We start from the raw sequence: 11,806 nt of genomic DNA on the forward strand, positions 1-11,806 counted from the left end.
TTTGAGCTCAAGATTTTTATGAAGATAAACAACTAATTTTTTTAAAAAAAAGGAATAACTGCCACAAATAATCACCCAAAAAACACAAACACAGCAAGGTGAAATGCCTATTGCAGGGTGTGAAACATACGGCCCGGGGACCAGAACTGGCCCGCCAAAGAGTCCAATCCGGCCCTCTAGATGAGTTTGCACACCTACTGTTGGAGGAGCAGATACTTCATTTTAAATACTGCTTTGGAGGCTGTTCCACTCTGACCAGAATACTCTGATATAACAATAAGCACTTTCTGTGGTTATATTGCATATTGTAAAACATATTGTCAACCAGCAGCTTCAGTACAAAAGAATCTGAATCAGACTTCTGACTTAAAACAATATGGTGGAACTCTGTTGCTGAGGCACTGACAAGACGTGCAAACTTAGGCAGGGGATGACTTAACCTGCCTCTTCAGTAATTTCAACTTTAGTGGAAAATTATGAAAAAAAGTCACATAATGAAAGTGAGTAGTAGACTGACTGAATGTGAAAAAAACTAAGACATAGTGTTCAATTTTCACATAATTTTCCTTTCATCTTTGTTTTGTAAATGGATGAACATTTTATTAGGAATGAAAGAAAATTTTGAAGCAGTTATTATATAGGATATTATGCAGTGGTTTCAGTGGTGCGGCCCACTTGAGATCAAATTGGGCTGTATGTGACTCCTCAACTAAAATGAGTTTGACATGAGTGAAATGAGTGAATCTGGGGTTGGCTTTAACTTTCACTTTCACTGGCGAGCATGTTTACAAACAGTAACCAATAATCCTGAATAGTATACCTGTAAGGTCTGATGCCTCTGTAGGGGCAGTATACCTATACATTAATCATGATGTCAGCTGAAGGTTCCATTTTATGTTGGACTGACTTTAACTGATATGGGTATGACAACTTTACATGTAAGCATACACGCCATCATCTTTATATTCACGCCTCGCCCACACTTGACTTTTGAGGCTGTAACCAATATTTGAGACTTAAGAAAATTAAATGATGATACAGTGATCAGTATTCACACACATGAGCACAAACATTTTGTTCATAAGACCGCCTTTAAGTGACCAGGGTATGCACTGAGAGAGACTAGTTTACAGCTGAAAAAAAAACTTTCTAGCGCTCTCTGGTGGATCGACTATCTACTGTTACTACATCAAACACATATTTGGCATTTCTGTACTGCATTTTCTTGATATTTATTGGATTACGCCTATGCCTATACCATTAATAGCTCTGCTATATATAATTATATTTTCATTAACTTATCAGTCTCTAGAGGGGTCGTTATAGGTTTCACTCTATCTGTGCTTTCCAGGTGGGCTGCAACTAATGATTATTTTCATCAATGATTGACCTACATCTTATTTTCACAAATAATTGCTTGATAATTTTGTCTATAAAAGTTAGACAATACTGAAAAATTACAACTACGGTTTTCCAGAGCCCAGTAGCTCATTTATAGCTTGAAATCTGAATAAAATGGTTAATTAATTATCAGAAGTAGTTGTATTACTTTTCTGTCAATTGCAAAAAAACGGATTAATTGACTTATTGTTTCAGCTCTATTTTCCAGTAAGGTTCAAGTGATCAAGTGTTTATGTTTAGCTGATGAACACTCGGCATCCTCAGAGCTTTCTTAAAAATACAGTGTCAAATATTAAAAACAGATTTATTTACCTGCCTTTCTGTCATTTGTAAAACAGGCAAAGAATGAGACCGTTAATGTTATCAGTTAGCTATATGAGGATTAAGATGCAAGTGCATTTCAGACCTTATAATAAACGCCATTGATTCATTCCCCTCTCTCACTCTCACCATCACACACACACACACACACACACACACACACACACAAAACTGTAATGTCCAGTTGCCCCAAAGCCCCATCCCCATGGACAACAAAACAAACCTCCCTTTTTTGTTGCCCTACAAGTTGAGGAAGACCTACTTCCCGTATCCTCCCTACTTTTTACGCCACCCCCCTTCCTACACACATTCACACACCCACCAGCACTGCCACCCCACCCAGCTCAATTAACACTGCGGGTCCAAGGGTGTGAATTATTTAGCGATGAATTATTAATAAATAATAACAAAGGGGCTCGGGGGAGACGCTGCCCGGTCAATTAGGAGAGAAGGGAAAAGTGAAGGCGAGCAGCGGGGGGTTGGACGCAGGGGATCCGCAGCTGATCTGATCTGCGCCTCATCATTATCGCCGCCCGTCAGACACAATTACCTCGGCTCCGCACTCCCCAGCACTTCAAACAACAGCCCGTCCCTCTGACTCTGACAGCCCTCCACTTTCTACTGCCTCTGCTCAACCAACACACACACAACACACACATTCTCCAACTATCTTGGATATTAGTCATATATTGTAACATGGCCACAAAAAAACTTTCTGACTGGCAGGTGAGATAATACACCAGGAAGGACACCTCAAAAATGCAGCAGCTCAGGTCAATAGTTCAACTACTACTGTGGATGAGTGAGCAACGTACAGTGCCTATAAAACTATTCACCCCTTGGATATTTTCATGATTTACTGATTTACAACATTGAATAAAAGGGAATTTAATGCAGCTTTTTTGCTGATCATCACAATGTCAAAGTGAAAACGGATCTCATACCCATAAATTAATATTAAATACATTTTTGCATAGGTATCAACTCTCTTTATTAAGACATATATCATCATTTGTGCAGCCAATTAAAAGTCACATAATAGTTAAACTGAGAAAACCACTGTGAGAAGGTCTTTTTCTGTTGACCAGTGACTAAAAGTTACTTTGACTCAACATTTAAAGACAATAAAACATGAAAACTTTCAAGAAGGATGAATACTGTACATTAAAGGTCCAGTGTGTAGGATTTAGGGACATCAACAGGCACATGGGAGAGGTTGAAGTGCTGCAACCTCACCACTAGATGCTACTAATTCCTTCACACTAGGTCTTGAAACTTGAGTGAAGGGAATAATTCTGATATTTTGAAGTGTATGAAGTTGCATGAGGAACTTATCCATAGTCATTACCTACAGCAGTGTTTCTCGAATGTTGTGCCGTGATGCCAATCCAGGTGTGCCACGGGATTTTGTGATAACCACACATTATTATGGCAATATGCAACTGGGCCTAAACAAGAAGTTATGAATGAAGTTTTAATTGACTGTATCAGTATGCTGTGTGCACCCATTCCCTAATAAAGAGGCAAAATTTGGCCAAAAAAAAATGTAATTTGATTTAATTCAATTAAAAAAAACCTCCACTGGGAACCTGTCTCTTACAATTTGCACGTGGGAATTATAAGTGTGTGACACATCAAAAGCCCTGATTGGCAGCCCGTGTGAGGAATGATTGAGTGAGCTGTGAGTGAGACAATGGATCACTTTATTGTATGGAGCAAATGACAACAAAGCACCAGTGAAGACAGTAGACAGTATCACGAATGCTACCGTCTTATTTTTATTGTCTTATATTGTGATAAGAGTGATAACACACGTCATAGAAGCTATTGTGCACAGATATGCCTTCATATTTTGGCTTGCCTGTTGGTGTAGCCTGGAAATCCAGATCCAAATCTAGAAAGATTTAGGGTGTGTGCTATGAGTAATGAAAATGGCCTAACTCAATTGGCGGCACCAAGCATGCATTTGTAAATATCACTGCACGCAACTGAATAACATTACGGCCAATCAGAACAATACACGGGGTGACGTATACACTTAGCTACCAGCAGAGCTAACTGGTAGATTAGACTTGCCGTATCCGGTCGGCAAAACAGCAAAAACGGCCTTCTTGCAAAGGAAAGACTCGAGCGCCATCTTCTGTTCCTCTTTTAGAGACATAGCAAAGTCTAACTCGTTCATTGTAGCGGCCAAAGCCGTTTCAAACAACTGGTGTTCATCTGTAGCCATCTTGCAATGTTTACTGACTGATTCTGGACGTCGTCGTCGCAGCACTGTCGTCATCTGTTTAGCTCGCCTGACTTTGGTCTATCCGAAAAAAACACTTTGAACATCAAAGTCACACAGTAACATGCACACAAAAAATAAAACTTATCAAGGCAGCGGTAGACCAGTCGCTCCTGTGTTCGGCAATGTTAAATCACTGTTTTTCTCAATGGAGTCTAGCTTTGAAGAGAGCAATGTAGCAGCTTCAGTTCCTGTTAGAAATCACTGTCTGACAGCGAGGTAAAGCTGTGAAAGTATTATAAACACACTGTACATTCAACCTGATATTGAGTGTTTTAGGTGGTTAGAATCTGTTTCATTGCTGACCCCTCCACAGCAGTACATTGCTTAGCTTCTGTGTCAGATTCCAGCCTGCATCTTCAAACTGGGGAAGTGCCGCCATCTGCTGCAGGTAGTACACTGACTATGGATAAGTACCTCACGCAACCCCTCTTCAAAATATCAAAACTATCCCTTTAACCAAAGCAACAACACTTGTGTTACACCAGTTAACTCCCTGTGGTTAAACAAGCCTAACCACGTGTTATACTGACTATAAACAACCTGTAAAGAGTAGATGGCAACTATCTAAATACCATAGAAGAAGTAAAGTTACAGAGACATCTGACTGGATAACTTGGAACACAGGAGCCACTGAGTGACACAGTGTAGGTACAGTATACTCTGAGTGAAAGTATCAGTACATATGAAGACCATACAGTAGTTTTGTGGATTTCTCTCTATGTATGTCTTTCTGTCTAATTAACTCAAATGGATTTAACTTGTCATGGTTCATCTATAATTTTCCACAAGCCTTTGATATTCAGTCTGCAGATATTAAAAATTCAGGGTTAACTTGTCTCTCAGCCTGTGTGCCTCTGTGTGTGGAGGAGTCTCTCAACACAGGGGTTTGGGTTTGATGTGATATGGAGACAGAACTACATATCAAACGGAAACTTTGGTGAAAATATTAGTCATAAAGAAATGTATGTCATCAATAAACTCTAAGTGAAATTGCTTAAAAATTATACAGTCCTTTTCCCCTAAAGATGCAAGATATTTTGACATTGAGCGTGTGTGTGTGTGTGTGTGTGTGTGTGTGTGTGTAATGTCAGTAAAACCATACTGTATTATACTGCCATTCACTTACTTTCGGGTTATCTCAGACATTGTTACATAATTTTCAAACTGCTTCTCAAGTTGGAACATATTTAGTGAGTCTGACTGTTTGATACCACAAGATGGTGCTAAATATTCACAAAGTTTCACTTTGCGAATGCTGCTCTGTTGATCCTTTCCATTTAATTAAACAGCAAGATTTATGTAGATTTTTTTGATAAAGTGGTGAATCCTGTTTTATTTTTATTTCTATGAGTTCAGTACCACTATAGTGGCTCTACAGTGTTTTCTGTGGTGTATTCATTGTGTTTATGATTTTGCAATGCTACTCCAAGTGCACAAGGGGGCAGCCTTTCTCTTCTGAACAAGATACACCATTCAAAAGATGAGTAAAACTGACAAACTCACCCATCAGGCTGTTTGTGTGGAGTCTGCTGTTTTGTATGCCAATCCCAGCAACTGTGTAGCTGAGCAGGTTCTCCAGGAGCCATCCAGCCCGCAATATAGACCTGTGGAACAAATAACATGCTGTAAAAAATTTGTCAAAGGTGCAACAAGGCCACATACTGTGGTGCAGTTTACCATCTACAATCTTCCACTTAGAATAAAAGAATGTATTTAAAGCAACTATAAGGAGTTTTATGAAACAGTCTTGTTGCCTCAAAATCAGAAAGAAAGCTTTGTTTTTCTCGCATGCCTCGACAGAAAACAGTGCACATATTGATTTTTGATTCATTCAAGATCACGTTTGACAACAGCAAATCCAAAACATCAATTCACAGACTCTCACACAACTCGTGCAGTATAATCCAAGTCTTATTTACCCAGTTGTATGCTCAGTACTTTCCAAACACATGCATTTTGATTTAAAAACTTTAGTATTGGAGTCTGGCTTTGAAGAGCAAGTACCTCTACACTGCAATGTGAAATCATGGGCACACTCAAACATTTAACTCCGCCCACATTGAGAACACTACTTGACAGCACCACCTGAAAGTGGACCTTAATACGAAATTATGCACACTGCAGCCTCAAAAACATATTACACCGGTATATTTGTAGTATAATCATATTCTGTAATAAAAAAAATAGGCTGTATATAAAGAAATAAGGACGCAATTGCAAGAGCAGAGCACAGCATGGGTCAGCTGGAGGCTGCTTATAGGCTGTGGGAATGAGCCAGGAGGCTGAGAGTCAAGCCAGGGCCCATGGAGCTTGGAGGTTTTACCAAGGTTGGAGAGGAAGTCATAGCGGATGAGAGGAGAGCCAAGGCCTGCAAAGCATATTGGAGGAATGCCCCTCTGACCCAGGTTGTGCTCTGCTTCTCTGCCAGAGAACCAGAGACTTCTGTTGTCATATTCCACAGAGTCAGACCATACTGCACCCCACGGTCCCTCCACCTCACTCCCGTGTTTAAGACTACTGAGCTGAGAGAAGAGCACCTATCTGCTTCGGAGATGGACCTTCAGTTAGCGGCTGTAGCAACTCAGATTCAGCCAGCACGAACCCCAACTCCCTGCCGGGTTTGCAAGCTCCTGTTAATGTCGTTACACAGGTCAGACCCTGCACTGCCGCTGGCCCCCAGCTCACTGTGGCCCCTGGTGCTGGGTTAGCTGGTTAGCTCTGGCTGAATTTGAGCTGCTTCAGCAAGTCCATCTCTTCCTCTCCAGATGTGCCGGATGCTTTCCTCACGGCAAAGTAGTCTCATAGGCCAGGACTGAGGCCGAGAGGAACCACAGGGTAGCAGCTATAGCTAACTAGCAGCTAACATATGGACACAGTTGGAATATGTATTGCAGGGCAGCGCTCAAGAGTGCGTTGAGCACAGCCCCGAACTGCACACTGCAGAAAGCATAGGCAAGTTTCACTTTCAGTTGAGTTTTATATATTAAGGTTTTAGCGAAATAAAGTACTGAGCATACAGCAGGATAAATGAGAATTTAATTATACTGCAAGAGTTGTGTGATAGTTGACATAGTTTTGCTGTTGTTAAGAGTGGACCCCAATCAATTAATAATCAGTATATTCGCCATTTTCCGTGGAGGCATGTGAGAAAAACAAAGCTTTCTTCTTCATGAATTCAATGTAACGTGGCATGACACACTAATTTACAAAGAGTCATTTTGTGGGTGAAGTGTTCCTTTAATGTCTGAACCCTGGTCCAACACCCTGCAAAATCAAACAAAAATTATTTACGGCACGCAGACAGGAAGAGCCTATGTTTACTTTCTCCCGAGCAAAGTTTCACAGTGAGTAGTAATTAGCAAGTTAAATGGAAGCAGGAGGAAATTTTCTCCAGAGAATTTTAGTTTTGACATTCTTTTTGTGGTTATATCTGATACCGGGGCAGGATCAGCACAGATAAGAATTGACAGACAAACATAAAAAGCTAAAAGGGACCGTAACAGAGCACAGCCTTTGTTAGTCATTCAATAAATAAAGAGAACTGTGGGATTTAAATGTATTAAAACCAGTCCTGAGTTGACCTCTCTTTCTCTTAGACAGGTATATCATGTGCTTATTTTATATATGATCCACATTGCGAGACATGGTTTCACATCAATATATGAATTTACATTGGTGTCTAAGACAAAGCTGACTTCGTTTCACCATTTCCATATTAAAGGCATTAATCTGACATCTGACAACACCAAAAATCAATACATTACCTCATCACTATGCATCGTGCAAACAGCTGTGTTTAACAAGGAAAATTGTGTAAAAGAAATGAGCTGTATCTTTCTTTTACTCGCTTCCAAAACAAATCGGCACTGCCACATTGAGATCTTGGAAACACTACCTCTCATGTACACAGGGGCAGCCAAACTCAACACAAAATTAAAGTTCTTTGTATTTGCTCTAAGTAGTTTTGATTCTTAATCAATATAACTACTGTAGAATTAAAACTTGCTCGAGAAAATAAACACATTAAAGTCCACGGTGATATTATTTAGATTCAGAGACTTTTGTCATCTCCCATAATAGAATTATTCTGTGCTACACCGTGCCATTGGATTCGATCGCTTTGCAGACGAATCTCTACGCAAGCAAATTTTGATATTAAAGTGCAGCTTGTCTCAATGGCCTAAAGCACACTAGCCAACTCATGAGAAAAAAGAAACTTGGTCCACCTCCCATAAAGGACTTCATTAAGCAGGAGAGCTGAATGAGGCCTTACCCAGTCAGCTTGTGGCCAATATGAGAGGATAAATCTAACAGCAGGCAATGGATAATAGCTGACCTGAAAAAAAGAGCAGTAACTGGGCAGAAGATTTCCTCTGCAATTTCATTAAAGTGTCTCTGTGGAGGGAAGCTTACACAGGATGACAGACACTCATTCTTCTTATAATACAGCGTAGTTGAGTTTTTGTACACTGATGACGTATCATTTTCTTTCTGCAGTTCCTTTGTAAAAATGTTGAACAAAAAGGTGAATTTCAAAAGGAAAAACTGACTCCTTGCCAAAAGCATATTGATTGCATTGAGCCTTTCTGTCATCCGTCTTCTCTCTGGGAATATTGATGACTTTGAGCAGTCGTACAGGATTCAGTGCTCCGGTCTCTGTACGGCATAAAGAAAGGAAGTCTGACAAATGGAGCAGCTGCTTTTATGAATAATGCTCCCTCTCCTTTGTATCTGTTTTATTATAGAAGAGGTATTGTTTAGCCGCGAGGTTCAGAGAGAGAAGCTCGTTTTGAGGAAACATGCTCTCTAATGGGGATTACCATAAACACAGGTCCACACACAGTCACTTCTTATGGCGACACACCCTCCCAACAACAGATAGTCTTGCAGTACATTGTACAAATGGTGAGAAACAACACATATGTTGACACAACGATGATGTGTAGGAAATGAGACATCTTTTTTTAAGAGCACGCTCAAAGCAGTTGTTTCATTTTGTTGGGCTTGAAGGTCAATAGGTGAAGAGACAATCAGATAGCATGTTGTCTGTTGAGATCTTATTAATGAGGCTCAGCTTGCACACGGCACAGCTTATCTGTACAATGCTTAAATATTAATGAGCAAACAGCTGTCACCAGAATCAATCCTATTTTAAATCTGATTTTCCAAACTGGAATTTTGTCCACCATTTGATGACTGATCCTTTTGTGGTATCAGAGCCATGAGCAAATTAGTTATGGCTTCTACCGACCACACAGCTGTGCTGAGGGTTCAGTGATTCGTTTGGAGGCAAAGGACTAAAACGTCCATACCCATGAATCAGGGAAGGTTTTAGTTTGGGGGAAAACTGAAGTCATCAATCAGGCTGATTAAATGTGTGATGCATGCTTTAATTCCCTGTGCCAAAAAACATAAACAAGTAAATGTTGATTAAAACTGAATGTGTGCTTTGTGACAATTGAAGAGAGGAGCTGAGGATGCTTCTGACTTTCTCCAGCACACACACACAACACTTAAATTACACAGATGAGCACAAACACACTGGCTGTTGTACATATTTCTTAGTCAAATATTTAGTTTTACAAAATCCTTTATTTAACTAAAATCTCTTCAACTAACATGCGTGTGTGTTTCCTGTGCTTTGGTCTTTGTTTAACATCATTTCGGAACTTAGGAATTAAGCACCTTCACATGCAAATATGCATTTACCCAATTAACTCATCACTTATTGTGTTAAGTAGCTAGGGTAACATCAGTCTAGTTCTTCCTCAGAGTCCAAGTCAAAGGTCCAGGGACATGAAGAGGTCTTTGAGAAGGAGGATAATTATTTTTTTTAAGACAAAACCTTGGGAAATTTTACATCATTGTCTAATTTAGGAACTAAAATGTGAAATTCAGAAGTAAGTTATCTCACAAAAGCTCCTTTTACACCAACATTTTATATGTGTTTGCTGTCTTAGCAGAAGGTCAGTGGAAGAGAAGAATTTATATCACTCTCTTCTTTACTTGAAGTGACTGCATATGTGACCTTGGCACTCCATACACTCCATGACTCCATTACACAGGTTTAAAAGTTTATTGGGGTGGATACAAACCTCATATTTTGTTACTTGAGAACCAGCAGCAGTTTTTATTTTCTGATGTGATTGCACAGGTGTATGGTCTGCCTGATATGGGGCTAGGGCTGGGTGTGACGACTAATGTCACTAATTACTTCTGCTGCTGCATAATAAAAAAAAAGCAAAGTCTTTTTCAAATGAGTAATGGGTGACTGGTTACATCTTTCAACTTATTTGCCCAACAGTGCTTTTGAAGCCACACTTGTGGACACTGCAGTTCAATAAAGTTGTTGAGCAAAAAACAACTGAAAAAATACTGAAAGTGCAAACACATCAAAAGAAACATTTTGAGCTCAAGTTTATGTAGGATATGTTAATCAAAGGTCCAGTATGTTGGATTTAGTGGCATCTAGCATTGAGGTTGCAGAGCTTAAACTTCTCCCATGTGCCACGTGTATAGAACCGAGGTGGTGGATGCGAAAATGCGATTGGCCCTATCTAGAACCAGCATTTGATTTGTCCATTCTGAGCTTATAGAATACAACATGGCAGACCTCCGCTTTGAGGCCAATTTTCAGAGTGGCCCACAGTGGAATTACAACTTCCGAGCCTATCACGTGATACCATTCAACCCAAAAAATGCTTTTCAATAGACTTAATTTAATTATAATTTTTAATCTTATGCACTTTATTAATCTCCAAGGGGGAAATTCAGTGTTTTGACTCCATTGTCCTATACATATACACACAAGCCCGAAATGGAGAGATGTCAGCGTGAGGGGTTTGCCCATGGACAGGCGCCCCATGCGCACTGGGGGGTTTGATGCCTTGCTCAACTCCATATTTTGGTCCGAGCGGGGTTTGAATCGGCGACCTTCCAGTTCCCAAGCCAAGTCCCTATGGACTGTGAAAATGACTGTAGCGTTTTGGGTTTTTTTAGCCTCTCAACCCCCACAAAATGACTTGTTTTACTATCAGAATTTGATCCATTTAGTCCAATAACACTTGGAAAGTCTAGAAGAGACATTCAATTAAATCAGTTTATCTCCATTCAAGTTAGCAGAGCTCTGAACCAGAATAAGCAGGCTCGGCCAACAGAAATCTCTAGTGCGCCTGCTTTATGAGCCCAATGATGCAGAATTAACACAGAGCATCTGTGGTATTTTATATGCAGCGGATAAATCTTTTTTTGCTTCATTTGCCACAGGGCAACTGTCATAGGAATGAATAGGGTCTTGCTACACCCAGGTCTCTTCACTTTAGAGTCATTTCCTGTATCTGTGTCACCACCAGTATCTGTGTCATGCAGGCTTGTTTTCTTTGAAAATTAATGTAAAATACCATCACTGTTTGTTTGCCCCTCCCCTAAGCCGATATGAAAAAACATAAGTCCCTCCCCAGTGCTTAAAAAATGATTCTACATGCCTCCTGTTTTTTGCTCCACCCCCTCCCCTCTCATAAGTGATGAACAGTCCCTAAGTCCTACACATTGGACCTTGTAAGTCACAAAAGTACAGCATTTTAACACATCTAAAATGGCGGATATGATGTGATTCCTGTTCACTGGAGTGCTGCTGGGTGTTAATGCTAACTGCTAATTACCATGTTTTTTTGTTTTTATATTACACACACATTTACCTTTTTAGGTTTCCCGCTCAAGACACCAAACCTACCTATCCCAAAGGCTAACTTGGGATGAAGAGAAGTCAGTGGAGGGTGTCCTTCTCAACAGGTC

General features: G+C 40.1%; 1 protein-coding gene across 1 annotated transcript in view; it reads right to left on the reverse strand.

Moving 5' to 3' along the window:
• The window catches only part of lef1 (lymphoid enhancer-binding factor 1), a 129,863-nt gene extending 118,088 nt beyond the window's left edge, over positions 1–11,775 (reverse strand). The window contains exons 1-2 of the mRNA XM_049569345.1: positions 11,710–11,775; positions 5,516–5,616 (exon numbers count right to left, since the gene is read on the reverse strand). The gene's annotated coding sequence lies outside the window, so the exon portion shown is untranslated. The remainder of the gene's footprint in view (positions 1–5,515; positions 5,617–11,709) is intronic.
• Between the last annotated feature and the right edge of the window lie 31 nt (positions 11,776–11,806).

This window comes from Epinephelus fuscoguttatus, linkage group LG3 (assembly GCF_011397635.1).
Source record: "Epinephelus fuscoguttatus linkage group LG3, E.fuscoguttatus.final_Chr_v1".
In the NCBI taxonomy this organism is placed as follows: domain Eukaryota; kingdom Metazoa; phylum Chordata; class Actinopteri; order Perciformes; family Serranidae; genus Epinephelus; species Epinephelus fuscoguttatus.